The sequence below is a fragment of the Podarcis melisellensis genome, assembly GCF_964234715.1.
Source record: "Podarcis melisellensis genome assembly, chromosome: 7".
NCBI lineage: Eukaryota > Metazoa > Chordata > Lepidosauria > Squamata > Lacertidae > Podarcis > Podarcis melisellensis.
The window spans coordinates 90966528-90988287 of NC_138539.1; the positions used below are offsets into that span (position 1 = coordinate 90966528).

The 21760-nt window shown below is 47.8% G+C and overlaps 1 long non-coding RNA gene across 1 annotated transcript in view; it reads right to left on the bottom strand.

The window, feature by feature from the left end:
• Positions 1-347: 347 nt before the first annotated feature.
• LOC309373639 overlaps positions 348-21760 on the bottom strand; it is a 101210-nt gene continuing 79797 nt past the window's right edge. Inside the window, exon 3 of the long non-coding RNA XR_014170119.1 lies at positions 348-505. This is a non-coding gene — a long non-coding RNA (uncharacterized lncRNA). The remainder of the gene's footprint in view (positions 506-21760) is intronic.

Consider the following 21760-nt stretch of genomic DNA (forward strand, 5'->3'; position numbering starts at 1 on the left):
AGAAGCGGACAAGGAGCAATGGATCCAAACTACAAGAAAGAAGATTCCACCCAGTGGCGTAGCGTGGGGGGTGCAGGGGGGCCAGCCGCACCGGGCGCAACATCTGGGGGTTAGGGTTAGGGAGCGCAAATCCACGGGTTGGGGGCGCAAATCCACGGGTTAGGGGGCGCAAATCCACAGGTTGGGGGCGCGAATCCACGGGTTGGGGGCGCAAATCCATGGGTTAGGGGGCGCAAATTACTTGCCTTGCCCCGGGTGCTGACAACCCACACTACGCCACTGATTCCACCTAAACATTAGGAAGAACTTCCTGACATTAAGAGCTGTTTGACAGTGGAATTTGCTGCCAAGGAGTGTGGTGGAGTCTCCTTCTTTGGAGGTCTTTAAGCAGAGGCTTGACAACCATATGTCAGGAGTGCTCTGATGGTGTTTCCTGCTTGGCAGGGGATTGGACTCGATGGCCCTTGTGGTCTCTTCCAACTCTATGATTCTATGATTCTATGATCTTTTTAAAAATAATAATAATAATAATCTAAATGACTGCAAAGTCAGTCCAAACAGATCTTTTTTCATAAAAACAATCCAAGAGGCTCACAGCAGAGCAAAGCCAGAAATTATAGATAAAGCCTAACTCTGGCAACTGACAGGAAGGGGTTCCCCCCCTTAACCTGGTGTGTGTGGCGGGAACTCTGGGCTGTTGTTGTTACAATGTTGACAGCCGGCTGCCTATAAAAGCAGGCCGGCTGAGCTGTTTGCAGTCAGTTTATTCCAGCTTACAAAATAAAGAGCTACTTGAAGAAATCGCTCTGCCGGCTGCTATGTCAACCCACAACTTAACACTAAGACGCCTTGGGCCTGGGGTCATCGGGAGACGGCGGCCTTCAACGCGGTCAAGGCTCTCCTTTCTTCAGACAGTGTGCTGGTACAGTACAGTGAATCCAGGCTGCTGGTCCTTGCCTGCGACGCCTCACCTTTTGGCATCGGTGCTGTCCTTAGTCACCGTTTTCCAGATGGAAGAGAAGCACCGCTCGCCTACTTTTCCAGGACGCTATCTCCGACGGAACGGAATTACAGCCAGCTCGACAAGGAGGCATTGGCACTTGTGGCTGGAGTGAAGAGGTTCCATGAATACCTCTATGGCAGGACTTTTGACCTCATCACTGACCACAAGCCACTCCTGGGCCTCCTCGCCAGTGGTTGTCCAACTCCACCGGTCCTCTCGCCACGCATGCTGCGATGGACTGTTTTCCTGGCTGCCTACCACTACCGGCTCCTCCATCGCCCGCGGAAATCGATGGGCCATGCCGACGCCCTCAGCCGTTGCCCTCTTCCAGCATTTGTGGAAGACCCGGCTCCAGCTTCATCGCTCCTTCTGATTGAGGATCTTCCGGCAGCGCCTGTATCGGCTGCCACTGTGGCCTCCGCGTCTGCCCAGGATCGCACCATCAGCCGGGTGCTCAACTGGGTGTGGAGGGGGTGGCCACAAGGGCCTTTTGCATCGGAGTTCCAGCCCTTCGCAACCAGACAACATGAACTCTCAGCTCATCGCGGCTGTCTGCTGTGGGGAGACCGCGTCGTGATTCCCCAGGGACTCCGTCAGCGCGTCCTGGAGGCTCTGCACGTTGGCCACCCGGGAATTGTCAAAATGAAGGCGTTGGCTCGGTGTTACGTCTGGTGGCCTAATATGGACGATGCCATCACTGCCTGGGTGTCCGCCTGTCAAGCGTGCCAAGAGTCGAGGCCTGCACCACCGGCAGCTATCTGGCTGGCCCCTTTCACGGCCGGACCTTTATGGTAGTGGTGGACGCCTATTCCAAATGGCTGGAGGTCGCCCTGATGCCCTCCACCACTACCGAAGCTGTCATCCGGGTGCTGCAAGGCCTGTTTGCAACGCATGGGTGTCCTGATGTCCTTGTCTCTGACAACGGACCGCAGTTCACGTCAGGCACGTTTGAGCGGTATCTTTTGGGACTGGGCATCCGCCATGCCCTAACGGCACCCTTTCATCCATCCAGCAACGGGCAAGCGGAAAGAATGGTGCGCTCGGCAAAAGAGGCACTGGCGCGCCTGGACCGGGGAGACTGGCATGAGCGGGTCACCGAATACTTGTTCGTGCAACACATCACCCCTCATGCGGCCACAGGGAGGAGTCCTGCTGAACTGCTTATGGGCCGCCACCTCAGGTCACCGCTCGACCGGCTTCACCCAGACTTTGCCGTGGCTGAACCCCCAGGCTGTGCCAACGCGCCACGGTCATTTGTCCCACAATAATTCTTAAGTCCACACTCAATATCAGATTGCAGAACTAGCTGTAACATATCCAAGGGAAAGCATATTAAGAGATTGAAGGAAAACAAACACAGAAAAAAGGATCATCTTACATAAATTATATGAGATAATTCTCTGTTAACGCCCCTGATAGGATATACTAGTAGTGGCTTATGGAACACAGGAAGCTGAGTTTATTGTCTACCGTGACCAGCAGTGGTGAGGGTTTCAGACACGGGGCATTCCCAGCTCTACCTGAAGATATTGAGGATTGAACCTGGGATTGATCTACTGCATGCAAAGCAGCAGCTCTACCACTACATGGGAATATATATATGGGGTTCAAGACAGCCAATGGGCCGTGTTCTGTGGTCTCAGGTGCATGTGGGCCAGCCAAAATCTGAAAAGTCACTCCTGGTCTTAAATTGTCCAAGCAAAATGGCATAGCTTAACCTGAACTTAGATATACCTCAGTCAGTAAAACATGAGACAATCTCAGGGCTGCAGTTTCAAGCCCGATGTTGGGCAAAAGATTCCTGCATTGCAGGGGGTTGGACTAGATGACCCTGGTGGTTCCCTTCCAACTCTCTGAATAGTTCTATCATAAGCTGCTGTATCTGAAGGCCTGTTCACAGGGAAGATGAAGCAAACTTGTTTTGTGAGAGATGCTTGTGCTGTGATTCCTGCACTAGAGGGGGTTGGTCTAGAGGACCCATGAATCTCTCTCTCTCTCTTAGCTGGCTCCCAGTGGGACAGGGACAGGGGGGAAATCTGTTGAGTCGCCGCTCCCGCATCCCTCCAGCTACTCACTCAGGACACCGGCAAACCTTCCAAGAGCTGTGAGAGTCTGGGGGCGGAGTCTCAAGGGGACAAAGGAGCAAGTGATCCTGGGAATGGCCCCCGATTGCACCCACCAGGCACCCAGGCAGCCCCGGCGGGAGGGGATGCAAAGAGGCTTCCCTGAGCTGGACGCAGTGGGCTCCAATGGGATGCTGAGATGAGAGGAGAGGGCTGCCCCAGAGCGGGGAAGGGAGCGCGCCCTGACTCTCCTTCCTGGACACTCAGCCTGTAGCGCCCTCCAAAATCCTGGCGCCCTGGTGCCCCGTGCTACTAATGTCTATGGGTAAGACTCACCTGATCACGTCTACTCTCTGATGGTCAACTAGCAAAATGTAAAACAAAAACCAACAAACAAGTCAAGCTGGTGTTGGGAGATCTGTAAGAATTAGCTTAGTTAAATTATCTTAACAGGTATAATTTATGTACAATAATATTTTTTTTAGGGAAAATATTAAGATAGATGTGAATAAGTTCTGAACTAGACTAAGATCTGGGAATGAAATGAAATCTAGTCTGAACCAATTTTGCTTGTGCAGCTCTGTCCCATGGCAAATCACAGTCTCTTTCTCTCTTTCTCTCTCTCTCTCTCTCTCTTCAGACAAGCAAAAGTCAGTATTACAGTTCAAGGACACATTCCATCCAAAGAAAAACACTCCAGGAGGGCCCAGACAAGGGCTAGTAGGAAGTGTGCCCTGGGGAAAATCCTGACCAGTTTGAGAACTTTGGGTGGCCATGGTTGGTTCCTGGACCTGAAGTTCTCCACCCTGGCTACAGATAATTCAGTCTCAAGATTCACCTGATTTCCAGGACAGGGATGGCTCTGGTCTGAGACGTTAATGTCTCGGCTTGAATGTGTTGTAATATGCAGATACTGACTCAAACTTGTGTCCATGAATGAATGAGTTAACTTGAGCCCTGAGTTCTAGTTACCAGAGCTCTAGTTACCTCTGCTCCCTCTCTTTTCAGTCTGTTCTCGTTGTGGAACAAATGAAGAAGGAGACATGCAGCTTGGCTCCCAACTCAGCAAATGCTGCAAGTGAACTGTATCTCTCCAAAAGGGAAATTTTATAGCCTGCATCTTTGCTAACCCAAAGATTGCATGATCTTTTTTGTAAGGTAATAAAGTTCTTTTCTTTTGTAAGTCATATGGAACCTTGTTTTCACCTTTCTTTTACTGCCACTGGATGGGGATTTGTTTGCTGTAACTTCTGGAAACTCTGTGAGTAAAATATTATCTTATTTGCACAGCTGTGAATCATTCTAGCCTATGTATTTTTGTGGGGAATGCTGTTTAAAATTGAGTGATGGCAGATGCAAAACTAACCAAGTTTTAATGGAGCAATCACCATTGTGCTACTGGAGAGTAGGATCTCTTTTCCAAACCTCTCTCTACAACATAATGAATATCCTCCTGTTCCTTTTTTCACCCTGTGGTAGTTAGATGTTCTTTTCAAAGGCAAGGCAATGGTACAGAAACACTATAGTATGTCATGACTGAGTGTTCAGAAAAGCAAACAATATTTTTAAAAAACTGTACAGTTTGAGACACATTTGAGATAAGACTGTGCTGTGTGTACTATATTGCTACTATTTCTGAAGGGAGTTAGCTAACCAGTGTTGCAAAACAGGGTTTTAGAGCATTGAGCTGACTTTTTATGATAATATTGTCCCAAGGTAATTTTCTAACTCTGCACTGTTGTTTGAATTCATCCCTGCCTAGACATTCTAGGATGAATAATTAAAATTGAATTCAATTGTATTTCCTAAAAATAATTAAAGTTGAGCTCAGTGCAACTCATTTATGGAAATGCAATTCACAAATTTTCTTCTAATTTTCACTGACAGCCTTTACAGGAGGAAAAAAGATTCTGAGATTTTACATAACAAAGTATGCAGCATAACGCAAGCAAGGTATTCAATCAAAGATGAGATTCATTTTTCATCTCAATAGTATTCCCCAAGCATCCATGGCCTATTTTTAAACTCTGTTTTTTCTGAAGATTTTTCTCTTATTGTTTCAAAGGCAAGTAGCATGAAGGATGTATCTTCACTGAGGTGTGTAAAACTATGCTGAATTTTTTCAGGTAATGTTTCTCATTTGCTAGCAGAAAGACAAAACTATATGTAAACCAGGCTGGATGCATCTGATCAGTACATCAGTGGCAGATAAAAAGGCACCACATAAATATTGATTGGACTTTGTTAACTCTGCTAGAGATATATTAACTAGCCTTGGAGAATATATAAGCCAGCTGCCAATATGCAGTTCCCCACAGTCTGTCATGATAAGTCATGAGACGAGCGGGGACTAGGCAAAGAATTCTGCTGTGACATCATGGCAGCTGAGCAGACCCTGCTCCATCCACCTGGAGGGATTGACAAATCTGTCCATTTCAGTTGCTTTCAGTTTTTCCATCTTAAATTCAGTTCTCCACATTTTCACATCAGTTTGCATTATTTTAAAAAAGTTCTCATGAAAATTCATCAGCATTTTAGAATTAATTTCTCCTAATGCATTAATTTCTATGCAATTTTGCCTAATACACACATTTTTTGAAAAGCAATTTCCCCTGATAGAATGCATTTTTGTTATGTTCACCAATATAGTACATGCATTTTTGTGCATGTTACTTGGCTGGAGATTTGGAATTGCAAAATTCAGAGAAGTGTGAATTTCAAAGAAGGACTGTGTTTTCATTCAGAAGTGAAATTAGCTCTTTGAATTTGATCTGAATTGAATCTCTCCCCCATAGCTCCTGCTCCCTCCTTTCCACACTTTAGCCCAACCATGTTGCTGACAGTGCATTGAATTGAAGTGAATGAAAATAATGCTTTATATGGTTTCAGGCTGATGCTAACATGGCCTGGATACTCTCTGAGGGTGGGGTGGCATATAAATATTTGTAATAATACATGTGGATGCCTGACAGCAGGCTGGGACTACTCATGATGTCTTCCTTGTATGTTTGGCTTATAGCTCCAGAACAGGCCTACACAGAACCCCAAGGGGGATTTTGTCACCAGGGAGAGAAAGATGGTTCCAGGCACGTCAGACAACGTTTCTACATGTATCACATTCACTTTATACTTCATAAGTGAATATTTATCCCTATAAACAATAGATGACACTGAGGCAATGAGAGCAAAGCTGGGACACATCTGATTTGGGTGGGGTACATAGGCCAAGGGGACTTTATGATACAAACCTCTCACGCATGCCCCCATTGTGATGTTGAGCAGGTAATCATAATGAGAACTGACCTGCTCTTGTGGTTAAGGGAATATGCTTTATGCCAGGAGGTCCACACAATATTAGAAATTGTTGGTATCTGTCTGTCTCAAGAGACAAATGTGAAATCAAACTGCTGACCTGATCAGGCTGCAAGCCTGGGCAGTGTGTACGGAGGTCCTGGGCTGCCCAGATGACCAGACCCCCTCTCAGCCTTGCTGGTGTGGTCCAAATGAAAGCAGAGCAATATGTTTGGCACCAGCTTGGCTGCAGAAGGAGGCATATGAAACACCATCTAACTGACTTAGAGATTTCCTTCAGATTTGTGTAGGGTTTGTTCTTTAGCCTTTTCTTCTCCTGAAGATATCCTACTAGGCAGCAGAGGTTTAGGATCAGAGTTTCCTTCTCGTAGATGAGCTCCCTTCCCAGGTGGATGAGCCCCATTTGCCCCTCACTTCCCTCTACAGCACATGCAGAAACTGCCTCCTTGACCATTGGACCCACTCTTGGTCTCGTCCACTCAATCCACAGGAGCCCATCTGTTTTCACATGCAGGGAAAGTCCCTAACTCACCGTGGGTTTGAGACCCATCAGCTACCCTCACCTGTTTAGCTAGTTGAAGCCATTCCCAGGGTGTGGCCACTGTCACATACTGACAGCTTCTAGTAGCCAGAGGTGGGAGTGGAGTACAGGGTGGGGACCAAAGGTGGACAAACTACCCCAGAAGAAGCACAACATGCCCCCCACCAAAGCTACTACCCCTCCTCTAACACCCCATACACCCCAACATTAGGAATAAATAAATCTCACCTTAACCATGAAGCCATTATTTGACCTTAGGCCACTGCTGTTCTCTCAGCTGCCTCCTGTGTTATGGAGATAAATATCACTGACCTATTTTCCACAAAAGCTGGGAAAATTAATTAGATAATGGGTGTGAAGTGCTTTTGGAAACTCAGAAATATATGAATCAGCATTATTGTCATCTGTTTTAATGGATGAATCCTGGATAGATGCAGAGTCGTTCTTTCAGGAAAAGCACGCTGGGATTTTAGCCATTTAAGTTGTTGAATAATATGATTCCATTCTGCATTATTCCTCTGTAGCATGAAATTGCTTTTTGCTCCCTCTCTATAAATACTTTTACACTCTTTTGTCTAGGGGATAAGAGGAAGCTGATTATTTCAGTGTCTGGAAAGGAGTGCTTAAGTATTGTGCTGCTTTGGTTGTCCAAGCAAATTAGAATGGCTGCCTGCAGAGAGAAATTTCTCATTGACCAAACTGAACCCAAACATCTAAGTTCAAAATCTATGTGACGACTGCTGCTTATGCCCTCCCCTCTCTCTGGACCAGATTAATCTGTGGTGCCATTTAAACTGGCATCCATGAACGGAGAATGTCCCTGGTGTGGGATGGGATGGGGGTAGACCACTGTCAGGGAACTGCCATCGGAGCCAGAGGCGGAGGGAAGGCTCTGGAGGGATGCCGGAGAGGGTCCCACTAGGGAGAGAGGCAGCCCATCTGCTGGGGAAGGAAATCAGCGTAACACCAGTGGAGAAGGGGGGCAGATGGGGGAATCGGAGAGGAGGCTCCAGGACTCCCCGCCGGAGACCAGCGGGGAGAGCACGGGTACTCCGCTGCCCACACCCTCCCTGCGCAGAAGACTTCCGTGCAGGGAGAGTAGGAGGAGACTTGGCGTCAAAGAACTTCTTTGCTGGAAGAAGTTCAAGAAACGGCCACTGACGGATTCTGCCAGCGATTGAGACAGCCACGGGTAAGAGGCAGTCCAGACAGAAAGGGTTCAACCAGGCAACCTAGCCAGGAGTGGCGGCAACTTACGCACGAGCAACCCCTAGAACCATTACAGCAATCCGTCAGTCACCAACGTTGCTTGTGCGCAGCCCCAGAGAGGCAGCACGATGAGCCAAACCAGGGCAGCCGGAGAGACGGAGCAAGCAACTGGAGTGCAAAGTCTGGTAGAGAGGAACTGAGACTTGGAACAGCATGTAGCTCTCCTGATGGCGCGGCTGGACGAAAGACGGACTCAGGATGCACAGGTCAGACCCACCCCCATCGCAAGGAAGGTACCGGGGCTGGTACACAAGTTTGGGGGGAAACCCCAGGACTACAATGCGTTCCAAACGGAAATAGAGTATGCTTTGGAACTGCAGCATAATGACTTTGCTGATGACGGGGAGAGGGTAGCCTACATTGTGGGGCATCTGGAGGATGGGGCACGCGAATGGATCAGGCCCCTAATGGCGATGCAAAATGATGCCTTGAAGGACCTTAAGAAATTCTTCCGGGCAATGAACGCGATGTATTCCAGTGAAGTGGAGCAAAGTGTGACTCGGCGAGAACTGATGGGGTGCAAGCAGGGGAGCCAGTCAATCAGACTACTGGTCGCGCTTTGCGATGTTGATCCACCGGCTCGGGTGGGATCTGGACTCTGAACCAATTCAAATGTTGTTTGAGGAGGGGTTGTCCCCAACTGTGAAGGACGAGCTGTCCCGCGCACCCCGCCCACAGTCGATGGATCAGCTGACCAAGGCTGTGCTTGCGATTGGAGTGCGGCAGGAAGCGCGGGCTCAGGAGAAACGCGAAGTGAGAGGGGAACGTTGCCATGACTACCGCATTCCTGAAATACCGAGACAGCTTTCCCAGGCAGCTGAGCCAATGGAAATAGATGGCGCGCACGCGCACGAGATTTCAAACTCCAGTGAAGGTCACAAGAGGGAGGGGAAGGATTGGAAAACCACCAAGAAGTGTTTCCTCTGCCAACGGCCAGGACATTTTGCCAGGGTCTGCCCTCAAAGAAAGGCCTGGCAAGGGATGGTGGGGGCTGCTGGCTGCAAGGAGAAGGGGGAGGAAGGGCGGGCGCAGGGAAACGACAACGCCTTGCTGCCAACCAGCGGGGGCAGCAGCCAGGCCAGCAACCAATAGAAGTGCCCCAGCCTGACCTTCCCAGGGCAGCTATAGCCATAGAAGTGGTACTAGAACTCCCGAATGGACACCCAGTCAAAGTTGAGGGACTGCTGGATTCGGGCAGCTCCTGCAATTTCTTCAGCAGGGACTTCGCTCTGGAGCACCAACTCCACCTGCTGCCCCTGGATTTTCCCTTGCAAGTGACCACCATCGATGGCAGGGAACTTCTGGGAGGGGAAGTGACACACCAGACCCCGCCAATGCGAATGAGGGTTTCCAGGCACACGGAGACCATTGCCTTTCACGTGGCCACACTGGCAGGACCCCCAATAATACTGGGAATGAACTGGCTGGCACTGCATGATCCAGTAGTGTCATGGCATCAGCGGTCAGTCACCTTTGGGTCAGCTTACTGCTTGGAACACTGTCTGGGGGGGAGAACCCAAGAATGACAGTGGCCAGGCTGGCTGGGCTGGCGGTGGAAACAAAAGGGGAGGTGCCACCACAATACGCTGACCTGAAGGAAGTCTTCAGCGAGAAGGAGGCAGATAGACTACCCCCCCATAGGCCCTTTGACTGCCAAATCAACTTACTCCCAGGGGCTCAGCTGCTGGTGGGTAAGCTGTATGCCATGTCTGACCAGGAGATGCAGGAGTTGCGGCAGTTTATTGACAAGAACCTGAAGAGGGGGTTCATAAGGGAATCAAAGGCAGTGGGGGGCAGTCCGGTGTTCCTTGTGGACCAAAAGGAGACTAATCAGCCCAGATTAGTCATAGACTACCAGGCCTTGAACCTGGTATCAGAACCCGTGACCTTCCCAATGCCCAGGATTGATGACATTTTAATGCGGGTGAGGCAGGGGAAAATTTTTACCAAGCTGGACCTCAGGGGAGCGTACAATTTGATTAGGATAAGGGAGGGGGCGAAAGGAAAGCCACCATGTTCACCCCCCTGGGGGCTTTTGAGTACTTAGTCATGCCATTTGGATTACAATCGGGCTCCGCCTGCTTTCAAGCATTCATGCACCACGTGTTGTGGCCCCTGCTGTACAAAAACTGTGTAGCCTTTTTGGACGACGTCTTAATCTATTTGGACAATGAGAAGCAACATGTCAGAGACGTCAGGGAAGTGCTAAAGAGACTGCAGAAGCACCAGTTGTGGGTCAAGCTGGAAAAATGCCAATTTCACACCAGAGAGGTCGAGTTTCTGGGGTACAAGTTGTCAGACAAGGGCCTAGCTATGGACCCAAGCAAGGTGCAGGCAGTGCTGGAATGGAAGGCCCCCAAAACCCGGAAGGATGTGCAGAGGTTCCTAGGGTTCAGCAACTTCTACAGGAAGTTCATCAAGAACTTCGCCCACTTGACAGCGCCCATCACAGATTGTCTCAGTAGGAAAAAGAAGTTCACCTGGACAGAAAGTGTCCAGCAATCCTTTGAAAGACTGAAGAAGGCGTTCACTTCAGAAGAGCAGCTCCTGCACGTTGATTCGGAGAAGCCCATGAGGCTGGAGACCGACGTGTCCAACCAAGCCATTGGAGTGGTACTTTTGCAGCCAGGGGCCAAGCAGGGCTGGAGGCCATGTGCCTTTTTCTCAAGGAAGCTGAGCAAGTCGGAGCAAAATTATGGTGTATGGTCGCGAACTGCTTGCGATCTATGCAGCATTTCACCGATGGAGACATTTGTTAATAGGGGCGCAGCACAAGATCCAGGTTTGTACTGACCACAAGAACTTGGAATACTGGAGGACCGCGCGAGTACTCAACCAGAGACAGATTCGATGGGCACAGGAGTTCTCCAAGTTTTCCTTCGAGATCCGATACGTGCCGGGAGAGGAAAACATAAGAGCAGATGCTCTCTCCGGAAGCCGGAGTACATGGAAGGAGAGGGACCGCCGGAGATCCGACATGTGTTCCCTGAGAACCGATGGGTGTGGGGGGGAGCATTGGTTGGGAAACGAGAACTGGCCGGGCTTACTAGAAATGACGAGTTCGCTCAAACGAAAATCGGGGAACTCCGGGACGGAAGGGAAAACCATGGAGGGTTTGAGGAAAAGGAAGGGCTACTGTACTATAAGGGGGTGCTGTATGTACCGGGGGAGACCTTGAGGGGGAAGGTACTCAAACAACTCCACGACAACCCAACAGCTGGGCACTTGGGACAGCACAAAACCATGCTGCTCGTCACCAGGCAGTTCTGGTGGCCAAGGGTGAGGGAAGATGCATGGGAATATGTACGGGGGTGCGACTGCTGCTGGAGGGCAAAGGGGGAGAGGGCTGCCCCCGCAGGGTTACTGGAACCCTTACCCACGCCGGGAAGACCCTGGGAGGTGGTGTCCATTGATTTTATGACAGATTTGCCCAAGTCAAGGGGGAAGACAGCAGTCATGGTAGTAGTCGATATACTGACGAAGATGTGCCATTTTATAGCTTGCTCACATGCGGTGACGGCAGAGGAGACAGCCAGGTTGTTTGTGGATCACATCTTCAGGCTGCATGGGGCTCCCTCGAGGGTCATCTCAGATCGCGGGAAACAATTTACTTCCCGGTTCTGGAGGAAGCTCATGAGCTTGCTGCAGGTCGAGGTGGGCTTCTCGACGGTGAGACACCCGGAAACCAACGGGCAAGCAGAAAGAGCAAACAGTATACTCCAGCAATACCTACGCTGCTACGTCAGCAAGAGACAGAACGATTGGTAGAGAAACTAGCGCTGGCTGAATTTGCGTACAATAACGCTGAACATGTGTCCACGGGAATGAGCCCGTTCATGGCCAATTATGGGTGTCACCCCAGGGCCTTCCCGGGGAGGGGGGAGGAAGGATGGAGTGTACCTGCGGCAGAGCAGTTTGTGGAAGAAATGGAGGCCTTGCACCAGCAACTCAAGATGAACTTGGAGCGGGCCAAGGAAGTTTACAAGAGGCAGGCAGACAAGCACCGTCAGGAGGGGGAGGCCATACGTGTGGGAGACCGGGTGTGGTTGTCAACCCAAGGGTTACCCCTTAAGGGAGGGTGCAAGAAGTTGCAGCCAAGGCGGCTGGGACCTTTTGAGGTAACACAGCAGGTGAACCCTGTGGCATTCAAGCTCAAGTTGCCTGACAGCATGAAGATACATCCGGTGTTCCTACACTTACCGTACAGGGAGGGGCAGGAATTTCCGGGGCGGGAGGGAGGAGTCACCACCCACCCGCAGGTAGAGGAGAGGGGACACCACAACAAAGCCACGGAAATACTCGATTCAAGGTGGCGAGGTCGCCAGGTGGAGTACTTGGTAGCTTGGGAGGGAGAACCCGAGTCAGAAAACACGTGGGTTCCAGCGGAGGCTATCAATGATGGGTATCTGGTGGAAGAATTCCACAGCCTGTTCCCAGATAAACCAAAACCACTAGCGAGATTCTGGGAGGAAGAATTTGGAACCACAGACGACGAAGAGGACTTTGTGGGTTTTCCTGCCTCCGAAGAGGAGGGAAGGGAGGTGTCAGAGGGAGAAGAATCAGACTGGGAGGCCCACCCCGCGGGAAGAGATCGGAGCGGGTGGGAAGTGGGTTTTGAATCCTCAGAGGATGGCGACAGCTCCTTCAGGGGATTCCTCGCATCATCGGCAGAGGAGAGGGATGAGGTTGGATCAGAAGGTCGGGCCGGGGGTGGAGGGGGTCCTGGGGGGGAGGTGGATGTCAGGGAACTGCCATTGGAGCCAGAGGCGGAGGGAAGGCTCCGGGGGGATGCCGAAGAGGGTCCCAGTAGGTAGAGAGGCAGCCCATCTGCTGGGGAAGGAAATCAGTGTAATACCAGTGGAGAAGGGGGCAACCCCTAGAACCATTACAACCACAATTTGAGTTTTGCAGCTGGTTGGAAAGGAGAAGCTATATGCAAACTGTGGGGCCTCATATGCCCTGATTTAAAGCAGTGTGAGGACCAAGACAAAGTCTAAAGCTACCTTCTGAGTGTCAAATAAATGAAGCAACACTATATTGAAGAAATCAAATCCTTGTCTTTACCAATGAATCCGAAGGAATATCACACTTTGTGTTGAACAGATATACATACATACATACATACATACATACATACATACATACATATAGTGAGCAAAGCAGAATCAAGACAGCAGAGGCAGAACTGGAGTTCACTGACATCTTTGATTAAAAAGAAAGGAAAAATGAACAAGAAATGGAAGAGTCACCTTTTTCTGAAGTGGGTGCAAGTTTTAGCTTGCAGGCTTAGGCAGCAAAAGTTCCAGGAAATGCAATCACAAATTCTAGTTAATTTAATTTAAAGGTAACATCATGCCAAGGAAAGACAATTGAATAGAAGAGTACCAGTGAATATTACCATTAATGCTGCAGATCTGTGACTGTGGCAGCAGTAGCACATGGGCCAATTTATGCTAGTAGCAGGGAAAGTACCTAAAACTGTAACATGGTGGCTTACAGGGTGCATTATCAGCAGGTGCACCCCACGCCTCTGTTGGACTGTAGCATTTCAGATTGGTAGGGTAGAAATGAATAGCCAAAAACCTCCCGGAAAATACAAAGCTGTCATGTCAATGAGAAGGGTTCCTCTTTCATGTAGCATAGCTCAAATCTGTTTGCAGGGAAAGTGAATGCTATCATTGCTAAACTTGTCACTTTCACTATTTGGCCCAGGACTCAAAAGTGGGGCATGGCAGCGCTCTCTTGCTTTAGACTAAAATGGGCACAATTATGAGTGAATGGGCAGGTAAGCTGCCCATAGCAGAGTTTAACAACTCATCCTGAACCAGGCCTGCAAAATCTGTGACCCACCAAAGTGAATGCACGTCTTATTAGTGGCCCATTGGACGCCTGTCAGCTGCTTTGTCTTCACAGTCCCCTCAAAGCAAACATTTATCAAGCTCTGCTATACTTGGTGCTCTGCACACAGATTAGTAGGTTACAGGTTATACAGGTGTGGCTGGTAAGTTTCAGCCCAGAGATTTGCTCTGCATACTTCAATTCCTAATGAGGTAGAGGATTCAGCAGCTGAGGCTTCTCCTCCCTGTTCTGTTCCGCTCATGTTCTCCTTGTGGTGTTCTTAAAGGCATCTGGTTGGGGCAGTCTGAGCTATATAGGGCTTCACCAGCATAACCAGCACTCTGAACTGTGCACAGAAATGGCTCAGTAGGTGGTGAAGGGGCTCACATGCTCCCTGAAGGCAGCCCCCATCAGCAGTCTGGCTGCAGCAGTCTGGACCAGAAGAAGCTTCCAAATGCTTGTCCAAGGCAGCCCCACATAGAGTGTGTTACAGTAGTTTAGCCAGGATACATGTAAGGCATGTGTCACCGTGGCCAGATCCATCATCTCAAGGAATGGGTGCAGTTGGAGCCTAAGCCATAATTGTGCAAATGCTGTCCTGGCCACTGGTGAAACTTCTCTTCCAGGTTCAGGACATAATCCAGAAGGACCCTCAAACTGTGAGCCTGAGTCTTCAAGGAGAGTAGAACCTTATCCAGTGCAGGCTGGATCCCTCTTCCCTGATGCACCTTTTGACTGACCAGGAGAACCACAGACACTCCAAACATTCTGGATTACCCTAGAAGAGCAGTGGGCAGAAATGATAATATATTTGGTGTCTGTCTTTAAAATTCTGCCTGCGCTGTACAAAGACTTTGGATTGGACAGAAAAAATTATGGCCTATTACCTCCCAATAGATCCTATTAAATTACTTCAAAGAAGAGAGGATGACACCTAAAATACAAAGGAAACTAATTACCTCTTTTCTATTAGTGGCTAAGTTCCAGTAGCATATGAATGGAAATTGAATTAAATCCCATACTCAGTGATTTGGTAAAATGTGGGACTTAATGGCGGCAGAATATGGAGCCAGTTGAAAGCAGCACAGAACTAATCTGATCCAGATGAGCTCCTGGGCACTTTGTGGCCTTTGGGCGAAGGGTGGGTTGTTTGACCAATGAAAGTTAAAGTCATATTCTTCTTTCAGCATACTCCGAAAGCTGGGGGATACATAACTATACAGCACAGGAACTACCAGACAAATTGCAGATCACAAGATTTTCTCTTTAGTGCTACAGACTTTTATTTCCTCTTTAAGGTTTTGCTGTAACATGGATAAAATCCCCAGCTGCTTTTTGTGAGGCTGTGTGCATGAATGGTTTAGTGCATGGAGATAGCTTCCATTTCATGTGGCCTCTACCTGCATCTCTGTCCCATCTTGAAATGTTTCTGAGCATTATTGTTGTATGGTTGATTTTATTATACTGTTATTCTCTTCCGTTAAGAATTTTCTGGGGCAGCAGCACTAGATTTAGCTTCCATTAGATGAAACAATACAAGAGACCTGTGGTGTTCACATCATCTTTGCTTTATTTTCAAATATACAAGCAGAGCAGAATAGGCATCCCTACAGCATGCAGCAAATTCACTAACACTGCATTTGATTTCCCAGAGAGACAGCCTGCAACCTAAGTTGCTTCGCCTTCATCAATTTCACATACTATTGCATTCCCTCCAGATTCAAATTGCAAAACTGGCTCCTACTATTGCCTGTTCCTTTCCCTCAGTCAGCATGGTATTGTTGGGGATAAGCAGTGTCCAGTGCACAGCGGAATGATGAGAAGTATGTGCCAACATGCTCTATACTACTTTATTTACAGTTCAAAGCTGGTAAGTTACAGAAAAACATTTTCCCTCTGCCGGAGCAGAGAAAGCGTCATCTCTCCTCAAAAGCACAGAGAGAATCACAAAGTGAAACTGCAAAGAACAGTGAAAAACAGGAAACCAGTGTACGTCACATCCAGTCTCCTTTCCCGTGAGAAAACCTCCAACAGTACAGACTCTGTGGAATGTAAACATTGTCTTGTGACAAGCACTTCCGCTGTTCAGTGAATGAAGCAGAAACCAACATCCTCCCCCTTTCTGTGAACATCACTGGACAGCGTGTTCGTACAATATCAGTACAAACCCAACTTCTGCACATAGGTACAGTGTTGATCCCTTGATACAATCTTGGACAATACATCAGCAGGAATTTCATTCCTTGGCATATAGGACACCGTTACGAGTCCCTTCTGAATACGTTCCCTAGCATGTTGCAACTTCAATTGCAAGTGCTTCGTGCTTTGCTTACAACCTTCAGAATTCAGCAAAGCCAAACATGCTTTGTTGTCCTGGTAAACCTGGATTGGACATTTGACAGGAATTTTCATATCTTTGCACAATTGTAACAACCATTCACAATCCTTAAGTGAATAAGACAGTGCATTCAGTTCAGCTTCACAAGTACTTAAGCTAACTGTTGTTTGCTTCTTGCATGACCAATCAAATAGACCCTGATTGTACTTATAGCAAACTCCAGACGTACTTTTCCTGTCTGTAGTGTCACTTCCAAAACTTGCATCTGCAAATATCTCAAGACCACCAGACTTCTGATTGTTAAATCTCAGTCTGTAATGCATAGTGCCTTTCAAATACCGCGCTATGCGTTTCAGAGCTTTCCAATCCTTAACAGTAGGATTGTTGACTTGTCTGCTTAGCAAATTACAGCTTACAGCAATGTCTGGTCTTGAACATCTGGCAATGAAGTTTAGCTTGCCTAGCACACTTCTGTACAGTGTAGTGTCAGAAAATGCTTCTTCAGTGTCATCTACCTGATAACCTGTTGTCATCGGTGTGTCTACAGGGTTAGCATCCATCAGGTTTAGCTTGCTTAACACATCAGCAATTTTCCGTGACTGGTGTACTAGAATGTTACCATCTTGATCTCTCTCTATTTCCAGAGATAGGTAGTTGTTTACCTCACCAAGATCTTTCATGTCAAAGTGCTCTTTCAGTTGAGCTAGGGCGTTATTGTACATTGTGACATCTTTCCAAAAGAATAAAAGATCATCAACATAAAACAAACAATACAGTTTCTTTTGCCCCTCCTCTTTGACAAATACACATGGATCAGATTTCCCTTGCTTAAAACCTAGAGAAAACAATACTTCAGTGAGTTTTGTGTGCCAACACCGTGCACTTTGTTTGAGACCATAAATTGACTTTTTCAGAGCACAAACAAATCCCTGTTTTACCTGTACGCCATCAGGTGGAAGCATATAAAGTGATTCATTTAGAGATCCGTACAGAAAAGCTGTATTCACATCATGGTGACTAATGTGTAGATTTTCCTCTGCAGCTAGCTTGAGCATAAGCCTAATGCTCTCATACCTCACTGTGGGTGAGTAGGTCTCGTGATAGTCTTCACCTGGTACCTGTGCAAAACCTCTGGCTACCAATCTGGCTTTGTGTCTGACTATCTTGCCATTTTGATCAGTCTTCGCTTTGAAGACCCATTTGCTTCCAAGCAATTTCATTCCTGGAACTACTGGAACTAGTTCCCATGTTTTGTTCCTTTCCAAGGAATCAAGCTCAGCCTTCATGGCATTTAACCATGGCTCAGCTTCCTTTGATTCCAAATCCTGGATTTCTTGGAAACTTGAAGGTTCAAATACCTTCTTGGAGCTTTTAACAGCTGTTACTGCTATCTTAGCAAACTCATCAGCAAATCTCTTTGGAGGTCTGCCTTTTGTGGCTCTCTGTGACCTGCGAATTAGCCTTAAGTCTTCAACACTCTCCTCTTCCTTCTTAGGAGAAAAACGACCTATTGTGAACAATGGTTCCTCCAATTCTTGATCAGAGCTTTCAGAGGGTCGCATAGAGGCTTTCGCACTCTTGAAATCCTCTGAATCACCCGACTCAGTTTCAGACTCAGAATCAGAACCTTCATCAGTGGGTGTGGGTTGTTGCGGTTGCTTTTGACTATCCTCAGTCTCATCACTGTAATCAGGATAACATTGGAAAATTCCCACATTCTCCCCCCACTTGGCATTGTACTCAACACTTCTTGTGAGCTTAATTTCCTTAGAGTCAGTCATCATTATTCTGTAAGACCCTTTCTGATAACCTAGAAAGATACCATGCAAACCACGCTTGTCTAACTTGGAGTTTTGTGGAGAGCGAACCCACATGTCAGAACCAAAAATTTTCATGTGTTTGATGTATGGCTTCTTGCCAAACATCTTCTCATAGGGGGTACAACCAATCGCTGAAGATAACCTGCGATTATAACTGTAAGTGAAACATGAGAGAGCTTCGGCCCAATAACTCTCTGGAAGATTTGCATCATGCAGCAAGGTTTTTAACCCTTGAAGCAATGTCTGATTTGCTCGTTCCGCAAGTCCATTCTGCCATGGCGAGCAAGGACTAGACAAATCGTGTTGAATTCCTTTCTCAGCCAGAAAAGCTTCAAACTGCTGAGAAGTGAATTCTCCCCCCCGGTCAGTGAAAAGAATCTTTATCTTCTTACCATGCACATTTCCCAACCAAGCACAGAATTCCTTGAACCTAGGAAAAGCCTCTGATTTCTGCTTGAGATTGTACACAAAAATATACCTGGAAAATGCATCAATAAGAACCATGAAGTACCTATTTCCACCCAAAGAGGGCGCTAGTGGTCCAACCAAATCAGCATGAATAATTTGGTATGGTTCTGTAGCTTGCCTACTAGACACCTTACCTTTCGCAGCCATTTTCACCTTGTTTGCTGCGCATGCCTTGCACTTCATGTGGTACCTGCAGGGTTTAATAGTCATACCTTCAACCAAGGCAGGTATTTTAGATACTGCCTCAAAATGCAAATGACCAAATTTCCTGTGAAAATCATGAATACATTCTGCATGCAAACTTTTGTTAGAACCTGCAATGCAACAAGTGTCATCCTGCACAACATCATCATAATACAAAACAAACAAACGACCAACAAATTCAGCATATAATTGATAATCATTTTTCTTGGTGATGATGCACCTATTGTTCTTAAAAGAAACGTCAATTTTCTTCTCAATCAGCTGTCCAACGCTGAGCAGATTATGTTTCGCATCCGGCACATAAAGAACATCCTGTATCGATAAGTCCAAACTGTGAAGAACAACAGTTCCGTAGCCTTTACTGGGGATTGTGTGGTCATCCGCCTGGTGAATTGCACCTTCCTGCGGTGTAAAAGACACGAACAGTCTCTTATCGTTGCACATGTGATGCGTTGCAGCTGAATCAACAACGAAGAAAGATCTAGACGTCTTCTGGACCTCTGCAACCTTTGTAACCTTTGGAGCGAAGCGTGAGACCATTGCCTTGTGCTGCGTTGTCCTGGACACCGGACCTTTGCCTTTGCTCTGGCCTTTTCCACGCGATGAGCTTTCGCTGCGCTGCTCTGTCTTGGCCCTGGGATATTTGCATTCCCTCTTCATATGGCCTAGACGTCCACACGAGTAGCATTTCACTGCCTTCAAAGCTTTGGCGCCATCTGGTGGTTCCACTGCACTATGGGATGACGTCTGTGAAGTCTCCCCATTTCCCATGCAGCCAGCACCCCGCCGATCTGCTTCATTCTGAATCATGGCAGTATCACAAGCTACTGTGAGTTGAGCATTTGGCTGATCAGTGGTATCAAATCCCCCACTTGCCTCATCCAGCCTTCTGCAGCTAGCCATCATGACTCTGGCATTTGCCTCTTGCGTCATCTATGGTGCTTTAAATCAAGCTGCTTTATACATGCTGCGTCTGTGTACAGCTGCCTCAATCCAAAAGCAAATTCTAAACAGCCTCTGCCTTGTGAGCCTGAGCCGCTCTTCTGTTTATTTGCTTTGCTTATCTGCAGCTGCTTCAAACTGCATTCCAAATGCAAGTTCAAAAGCGAAAGTCCCCAAGTGCTTTCTCTACTGCCCTAAATTCATGCTGCGTCACTGAATTCTGCAGCTGCTGTACTTCAACAGCATTTGTAAAAGTTACTTTCGATTTCCCCCAGCATAGGAAATCTTTTTCTTTTAGCCTTTTGCCTGTGCCACGGCAAAAACCGGCTATTAAAAGTTCAATGTCCAGCCTTAAAGCCATTAATTAGAAGCTGGCAGGCTGCCCGGAGCAGTAGCACATACCTCATCAATCATCTTTACGCGCAGAGCAGATTCCGATCCGATCTGTCCCTCTGCCGCTGTTCCGATCCTCTGCCGGCACTCCGTTTCTTTGCTCCTTTGTTCCTTTGCCAGGAGCCCGACTTCTGGAGTCCATTCTCAAAACACTGCGTTTTTCTGGGCCCATAACCAAATGTTGGGGATAAGCAGTGTCCAGTGCACAGCGGAATGATGAGAAGTATGTGCCAACATGCTCTATACTACTTTATTGACAGTTCAAAGCTGGTAAGTTACAGAAAAACATTTTCCCTCTGCCGGAGCAGAGAAAGCGTCATCTCTCCTCAAAAGCACAGAGAGAATCACAAAGTGAAACTGCAAAGAACAGTGAAAAACAGGAAACCAGTGTACGTCACATCCAGTCTCCTTTCCCGTGAGAAAACCTCCAACAGTACAGACTCTGTGGAATGTAAACATTGTCTTGTGACAAGCACTTCCGCTGTTCAGTGAATGAAGCAGAAACCAACAGGTATTGCCTTCCCCAAGCTCTGATGGGAATCTCAATCCAAAAACTAAAGAGAGATTCCCTAGCATCAGGAGAATATCTCTTGCCACTAGCTCTCATTCATCAATCAATCAATCAATCAATTGCTGAAGCCAGACATCAGTCGTTTTCTCAGTAAACATCTGCAATTATATCTCTTCTCCCTTAGAAGGCTCAGAGTTACAGTATATGGGGATTCCATCTGTTTCCTATTCACATCTTCCTCCCGCCCCTGTTAAGTTGTGGGTGAACATATCAGACGACACAGCAATTCTTCAAACAGCTCTTGTTTATTCACAGGCCAGGGCAGAACTGAACTGAAGGGCTCAGTCAGCCTGCTTATATAGAGCTCCAGTACCACGTTTCTGTAACAACTTTCTAAAACTATCCAATCACTGAACGTCACTTTCGATCCTTCATTTGCATAACTATGTACATGCTGGCCCAGGGTGAGAACTTCAGTACATAACACCCCTCCCCACCGAGATAAGGCATTAGTTACAATAGTAATGGTCTCCTTATATACAGCACTACACGTAATGGTTCAATTAGGCACAAAAGCATATCAGTTACATTTCACATACTTCCACATACTTAGACCAACAGTGTTACATGTCCAACAACATAGTCCTTTAAATAGGTTGGTTGCTTGGAAACTCTGCCGAGGAGCGGTACCCAGGTCCGGTGGGCTGCCCGATTCTTGCTGAGGCTGTGGCGCGACCCTAGGTGGCGTTGAAACCAAGTCCCCTGGATCCGCTGCTGTGGGTGGAACCTCTGCGAGTGGAGTTGGCAGAATGTCAGGCACGGCAGTGGTCTGAGTCTGTGGTAAGTCTGGCAGACCCTCTGGTGGCTTGGTTCAGCTCCATGCCCGCAGTTTGTGAGAGAGGTGTAGGTGGAGCCTCGCCGTCTGTAAGTGTCTGTTCTGGAGCCATGAGCACAGTTGGGGGCACCACAGTAGTGTCCAAGTCCCCAACCCTGCGCCTAAGCTGGTCTATGTGCTGGTGCCACAAACGTCCGTTTTCGAGTGCCACCTGGTACGAGCG